The sequence below is a fragment of the Zophobas morio genome, unplaced genomic scaffold (genome assembly GCF_036711695.1).
Source record: "Zophobas morio isolate AGI-343-1 ecotype UQ-CSIRO unplaced genomic scaffold, CSIRO_AGI_Zmor_V1 ptg000004l, whole genome shotgun sequence".
Classification (NCBI taxonomy): Eukaryota; Metazoa; Arthropoda; class Insecta; order Coleoptera; family Tenebrionidae; genus Zophobas; species Zophobas morio.
This window is the reverse complement of record NW_026972109.1, coordinates 637,412-645,389: the sequence shown is the minus strand read 5'-3', so window position 1 is coordinate 645,389 and position 7,978 is coordinate 637,412. Positions and strand designations below refer to the sequence as shown.

General features: G+C 27.5%; 1 long non-coding RNA gene across 1 annotated transcript; it reads right to left on the bottom strand.

Annotated features, from left to right (window-relative positions):
• Positions 1 to 6,088: 6,088 nt before the first annotated feature.
• Positions 6,089 to 6,549, bottom strand: LOC135133909 (uncharacterized). Its single transcript, XR_010281217.1, has 2 exons — positions 6,452 to 6,549; positions 6,089 to 6,403 (listed from the first exon to the last, which is right to left on the bottom strand). It is a non-coding gene; the product is annotated as an uncharacterized LOC135133909 (long non-coding RNA).
• Positions 6,550 to 7,978: the final 1,429 nt, after the last annotated feature.

Below are 7,978 nucleotides of genomic sequence, written 5' to 3'. Positions count from 1 at the left end.
AGTCGAGAAATGGGAAAATCAAAAAATAGATTAATTGAGAAATCGGAAAACTGAAAATTTAGAAACGTCCAAATTTGAAAAATTAAAATATTGTAAAATTGAAAAATGGAGAAATCTAAACATAAAAATTCAAAAATCTAAAATTTAAAAAATTGGACATTTGAAAAATCGGATAATTCAAAAATCGAGACATATAAAAATCAAAAAGCCGAAAAGTACAAATCGACAAATCGAAACTTCGAAAAATTCAAAAACTGAGACATCGAGAAATCGAGGACCAGAAAATTCGAAAAAATCGAAAAACTGAGAAACCGAAATCCAGAAGTCAAAAATCGAAAAGTCGTAGAATCAAAATACCGAAATATCTCAAAACTAAAGTATCGAAAAATTAAAAAATAAGAAAAATTGAAAAGATAAAATATAGAAGAACTGAAAAATCGAGAAATCGAAAAATGTAGAAACTTAAAAATAGAAATTTAAAATATCAAAAAATTGAAAAGCCCAAAAGTAAAAAATCGAAAAACCGAGAAATCTAAAAATCTATACATGGAAAAATTCAATAAACGAGAAATCGAAAAAACAGTTGATCGAGAAATCGAAGAATCGAAGGTCGAGAAGAAAAGTTAAAAATTGAAAAATTGATGAATCGAGAAATTAAATAACCGAAAATCTGAATTCCATAAATAGAGAAATCGACAAATTTTAAAGAAAAATTGGAAAATTGAAAATTTAAAAATCCAGAAAATTGAAATATGTATAGAAGAATTGAAAACTCGAGAAATCGAAAAACCTGGAATTTTAACAATTTAAAAATTAAAACATTGAAAAGTTGAAAAATTGAGAAATCGAAGTATAAAATAGTCGAAAAATTGAAAAATCTAAAGTTTAACGAAAAAGTGAAAAATTGAACATCCAAAAACCAAAAAATTGAAAAATCAAAAAATCGGGAAGTCCAAAAATCCAAAAGTCGAGAAATCCAAATACTGAAAAATCCCATAACTGAAACAAAAAATTGGAAAATTAAGAAATCTAAAAACTAAAAAAGCAAAGTGGAAAAATAATAAACTTAAGAGAAAAATCGATTTGGAAAGTCAAGAAATACGAAAATAAAAAAAAGATTACTTCAGACATGGAAAAACTGAAAATTTAGAAACGTCAAAACTTGAAAAATTGAAAAGTCGAAATACTAAAAAATCCCAAAACTCAAACATCGAAAAATTGAAAAATCACGAAAATTGAACGAAATATCAAAAAATTGGGAAATTAAAAAGTTGAGAAATCGAAAATTCAAAAAAGCAAAGTTGAAAAATCGCAAACTTAAAAAATCAAAAACCTGAAAAATCGAAAAACTGAACAACTGAAGAACTGAACGATCGAAACTTTGGGAACTCGAGAAATGAGAAAATCAAAAAACAGATTAATTGAGAAATTGGAAAAACTGAAAATTCAGAAACTTCAAAATTTGGAAACTTACAAAATTAAAATATCGTAAAATTGAAAAATAGAGAAATCTAAACATCAAAAAATCAAAAAAATAAAAATTCGAGAAATCGAAATTCGAAAATTAAAAAAATTGAGAAATCGAAAAATCGGATAAGTAATTCAAAAATCGAAACATCGAAAAATCAAAAAGCCGAAAAGTAAAAAATCAAAAAACTTACAAATCAAAACATCGAACATCCGAATCTCGATAAATCGAGATCTCAAAAATATTGAGAAATCGAAGAAACAAAATATAAAAAATCCCAAAACTGAAAGAAATATCCAAAAATTGATAAATTAAAAAATTGGAAAGTTGAGAAATCAAAAAACCACAAAAGCAAAGTCGAAAATTCGAAGAATTGAAGAACTGAAAAATCAAAACCTGGAGAAGTCGAGAAGTGGAAAAATCAAAAGCGGATTAACTGAGAAACCGGAAAATTCAAAATTTGAAAAATTGAAAAATAGAAATACTGAAGAACTGAAAAATCAAAAAATCGAAAAATGTAAAATTTAAAAGCTTGAACAATTAAAATTTCGCAAAAATGAAAAATCGAGAAATTCAAACATCAAAAATAAAAAAAATAAAAGTTGGAAAAATTTAAAAATCGACAATTCGCGGAGTCGAAACTCCAAAATTTAAAAAATAGAAAAATCGGACAACTGAAAAATCGAATTATTAAAAAATTGGAAAATCGATAAATTGAAAAGGCCACACGTGAACAATCGAAAAATTGAGGAACCTAAAAATCGAAAAATTCAAAAACTGAAACATCACAGTATCGAAATATCTAAAAGTCGAAAGCCGACAAGAAAAGTTAAAAATTGAAAAATTGATGAATCGAGAAATTGAGTAATCGAAACATCTGAATTCGAGAAATCGAATTTTTAAATTTTCAATTTTCGAAGAAAAATTGGAAAATCGAAAATTTAAAAATTCATTAAATGGGAAAATAAGATACAGAAGACCTGAAAACTCTAGAAATCGAAAAATTTTAGGGTTTAAATTGAAAAATTGAGAAATCGAAGTATGAAACAGTCGAAAAATTGAAACTCCATAAAGTAAAAAATCAAGAAATCAAAAAATCCAGGAGTCCAAAAATCGAAATATTGAAAAATCCCAAATCTGAAAGAAATATCCAAAAAATTGAGAAATTAAAAAATTGGAAAATTGTGAAATCGAAAAACTAAAACAGCAAAGTCGAAAAATCTAAACTTTGGGAAGTCGAGAAATGGGAAAATAAAAAAAAGATTACTTCAGACATCGGAAAACTAAAAATTTAGAAACGTCAAAACTTGAAAAATCGAAATACATATTTAGAAATCGAAAAATAAAAAAAAAATCGAGGAATCGAAAATTCAAAATTGAAATATATTGAAACATCTAAAGTTGAAAAATCGAGAAATCAGAAATGGAAAAGCCGAAAAATCTCAATAGCGTATTTATACCAATATGGTATAAATGTTAAACTTTTTTTAATTCGATACATACCTATATTTTTTTTGAACAACACGATTACCTACTTAAGATATGTTTCACTTGATAATTTCTTGGCGAAAAATGAGGACTACAAGTAAGCGCCACCACTCGGCTCATGACGAATAAAAAAATCATCAGAATTGAGACAGGGTGGGTGGGTGGGGCTTATAATTTTTCCTTTTTTTTTCTAAATATATGTAGTTTCTTTTTCACAACAATTACCACAAGTCCAAGACTATGCTGCTTTTTAAAATTTAAATAACATTTTTTCAACAAAATTGTAAGATGACATCAACTTCTGGGGGGCATCAACGGATAAATTTTGACTAACGATTTAATATGCTTCCTATGACTATAAATTTCCCAAAAATCTTGACGTCTAAGGTAAAAACTCGACGCGGATTCATAAACCGTAAACGGAGGATATAAAATTTAAATTACATCTACTATTGTAAAATTTGGAGATTACGTAATTTCATTCTTGGTGACAAATTTTAGTGAGCGCTTTACCATTTTTGTCACTTATTCATTGTAAAGTTTGACCAGATGGTCGAAAGACCGGGATTCAATGGTACATCACAGTGGAGCAATTTCTAGCGTCTGTGCTCAACACACAGCCTCTGGTCGACTTTTTCTCGAAACGAACATCACCGATTGAGAGTATCCAACAACTTAAAGGTAGAAGATACACGAGATACAATTCGTTTTATGAGGTACCTGCTATGAAAGTTTAATTCATGGGTTTAAATTTTATCGTGGATTTACCTATATTTTTTATTGAAATTTTATTTCTTTTTATAGTCTTGTATGAATGTAAATATCCCACTACAGTTTATGTTTATTTTGTATTCTAGTGCAACTTAGTGCAATGTTTCGCTATATTGTTATGAACGTAAAAAATAAATATCTTTGCTAAAGCGTCTCTAGTTTTGTCTGACGAAAGCCTAAAAATTGAAAAATCGAGAAATCGTAAAATCTAAAATTTAAAAATTCAAATATTGAAAAATTGTAAAATCGAGATCTCTAAACATGAAAAAATCAAAAAAATAAAATTTTAAAAATGAAAAGTTCGAAATTGAATCATCGGATATAATTGAGAAAAATCTAAATATTGGAAAGCCGAAATTTTAAATTTTTCCGAAAATTAAAATATGGAAGAACTGAAAACTCGAGAAATCGAAAAACCTAAAATTTTAAAAACTGAAAAATTAAAATATCGAAACGTTGCAAGATTGAGACATCGGAGTATAAAATAGTCGAAAAATTGAAAATCCAAAAAGTAAAAAGTCGAGAAATCCAAAAATCCAGAACTTGAAAAGTCGAAATACCAAAAAATCACAAAATTGAACGAAATATTCAAAAATTGGGAAATTAATAAATGGAAAAATTGAAAAATCGAAAAGTCAAAACAGCAAAGTCGAAAAATTGAAAAACAAAAACCTGAAAAATTGAAGATTTGAAAGATCGAAACTTTGGGAAGTCGAGAAATGGGAAAATCAAAAAATAGATTAATTGAGAAATCGGAAAACTGAAAATTTAGAAACATCCAAATTTGAAAAATTAAAATATTGTAAAATTGAAAAATGGAGAAATCTAAACATAAAAAATCAAAAAAATAAAAATTCAAAAATCTAAAATTTAAAAAATTGGAAATTTGAAAAATCGGATAATTCAAAAATCGAAACATAGAAAAATCAAAAAGCCGAAAAGTACAAAATCGACAAATCGAAACTTCGAAAAATTCAAAAACAGACATCGAGAAATCGAGGAGCAGAAAATTCGAGAAGTCGAAAAAATCGAAAAACTGAGAAACCGAAATCCAGAAGTCAAAAATCGAAAAGTCGTAGAATCAAAATACCGAAATATCTCAAAACTAAAGTATCGAAAAATTAAAAAATAAGAAAAATTGAAAAGATAAAATATAGAAGAACTGAAAAATCGAGAAATCTAAAAATCTAAACATGGAAAAATTCAATAAACGAGAAATCGAAAAAACAGTTGATCGAGAAATCGAAGAATCGAAGGTCGAGAAGAAAAGTTAAAAATTGAAAAATTGATGAATCGAGAAATTAAATAACCGAAAATCTGAATTCCATAAATAGAGAAATCGACAAATTTTAAAGAAAAATTGGAAAATCGAAAATTTAAAAATCCAGAAAATTGAAATATGTATAGAAGAATTGAAAACTCGAGAAATCGAAAAACCTGGAATTTTAACAATTTAAAAATTAAAACATTGAAAAGTTGAAAAACTGAGAAATCGATATAAAATAGTCGAAAAATTGAAAAATATAAAGTTTAACGAAAAAGTGAACATCCAAAAACCAAAAAATTGAAAAATCAAAAAATCGGGGAGTCCAAAAATCCAAAAGTCGAGAAATCCAAATATTGAAAAATCCCATAACTGAAACAAAAAATTGGAAAATTAAGAAATCTAAAAACTAAAAAAGCAAAGTCGAAAAATAATAAACTTAAGAGAAAAATCGATTTGGAAAGTCAAGAAATACGAAAATAAAAAAAAGATTACTTCAGACATGGGAAAACTGAAAATTTAGAAACGTCAAAACTTGAAAAATTGAAAAGTCGAAATACTAAAAAATCCCAAAACTCAAACATCGAAAAATTGAAAAATCACGAAAATTGAACGAAATATCAAAAAATTGGGAAATTAAAAAATTGAGAAATCGAAAAGTCAAGAAAGCAAAGTCGAAAAATCGCAAACTTAAAAAATCAAAAACCTGAAAAATCGAAAAACTGAACAACTGAAGAACTGAACGATCGAAACTTTGGGAACTCGAGAAATGGGAAAATCAAAAATCAGATTAATTGAGAAATTGGAAAAACTGAAAATTCAGAAACTTCAAAATTTGGAAACTTACAAAATTAAAGTATCGTAAAATTGAAAAATAGAGAAATCTAAACATCAAAAAATCAAAAAAATAAAAATTCGGGAAATCGAAATTCGAAAATTAAAATACTGAATTAGAAATACTGAAGAACTGAAAAATTCTAGTGTAACCTAGTGCAATGTTTCGCTATATTGTTATGAACGTAAAAAATAAATATCTTTGCTAAAGCGTCTCTAGTTTTGTCTGACACGTATTCGTCCCACTCAACCAAAACACGCACTTTAATACAGAATTTTTATTTTCGATTAATAAAAGTATCGTTCGAAGTAATCCGCTAAGGTGATGTTCGAAGACCAGCTGCCGGAGTACTTCGAGTACATGCCCAGTTTTTTCATGGCGCATCCAGGAAGTGACCCTTTCTCCACAGCTTCAACCATGGGGTAAATTTTATTGGGTGTTCTACATTCCGCTACGACACCGCTGCTTTTCGGTACCTTATCATAAGTAGAGTTGCGTTTCATTTTAAGTAATTTACAGCTCTCATTATTGGTTGCATAACTGCGCACGCTCAAGTGTTTTCTGACTCTCCGTGCGACTGTGGAAGAACCGAGTTACACTTAAGTAATTAAAGTCACTTTCTTACACTTGTGTAATATTTTGTTTTGGTGCAGAAAATTTATTCTTGGTCGCATGATTTTGACTTGAATGATTCGTGAAGTTTTGTGACAAAATGACTTTAGGTCACTCTGTTTTAGTGTGCTTTTTTTTTAGTGCAATACGTCGCCTGAGAACTTGTTTGATCCATAGAGCGGAGCGCACTCAAGCCAATGTCGACTCTATAAGCGTTCAGAATTTCTGAGGGAAATAGTTTATTTAGATGCTTTGTTTCACTCGATTTTGAGATGCAACTTTTTAGAAGTGTGTCCTATTTGGTATTAATTTTTACATATTTTTGGTCACAATTTTGGTAGTTATTTTTTACTTTTATTTGTAGTTGCTTTTAGCTCTCAGTGATCGACAAACCGAAAAACTGAAGAGTTCCCAAAACTGATAATGTTGAAAAAAATGGAGAAATCGAAAACTTGCAAATTCGGAAAGCCTAAAAATCGAAAAATTTTAAAAATTGAAAAACCTAAAATTTTAAAAAATGAAAAATTAAAATATCGAAAAGTTGAAAGACTGAGAAATTGGAGTATGAACAAATCGAAAAATTCAAAAATCTAAAGTATAAAAAACGAAAACTTGAAAATCCAAAAAGTAAAAAGTCGAGAAATCAAAAAATCCAGAACTCGAAAAGTCGAAAAACTGAAAAATCACAAAGTCTAACGAAATATCCAAAAATTGGGAAATTAAAAAATAGAAAAATTGAGAAATCGAAAAGTCAAAAAAGCAAAGTCGAAAAATTAAAAAATCAAAAACCTGAAAAATCGAAAACTTAAAGAATTAAAAGATCGAAACTTTGGGAAGCCGAGAAATGGAAAAATCACAAAATAGATTAATTGGGAAATCGGAAAACTGAAAAATTCAGAAACGTGAAAATTTGAAAAATTAAAAAATATTGAGGAACTGCACAATTGAAAAAATCAAAATCTAAAACACTGAAAAATTAAAATATCAAAAAATAAAAAATTGGAAATCTAAAATTTCAAACTCGAGAAACTAGAACAATCGGATAATTGAAAACTCGAAACATCGAAAAATTGGAAAATCGAAAATTGAAAAATTGAAATACAGAAAAACTGAAAACTCGAGAAATCCAAAAACCTAAAATTTTAAAAACTTTAAAGTTACAATATCGAGAAGTTAAAAGATTGAGAAATCGAAGTATAAGACAGTCGAAAAACTGAAAATTCCAAAGGTTACAAAACGAAAAATTGAAAATCCAAAAAGTAGAAAATCCAAAAATCCAGAACCCGAAAAATCGAAAACTCGAGATACTAAAAAATCCCAAAACTCAAATATCGAAAAACTGAAAAATCACAATTCAAAAATTGGGAAATTAAAAAACTGAAAAATTGAGAAATCGAAAAGTTAAAAAAGGAAAGTCGAAAAATTGAAACTTTGGGAAGTCGAGAAATGGGGAAATCAAAAAATAGATTAATTGAGAAATCGCAAAACTGAAAATTCGGAAATGTCATAATTTGAAAAATTAAAAAATATTGAAGAATTG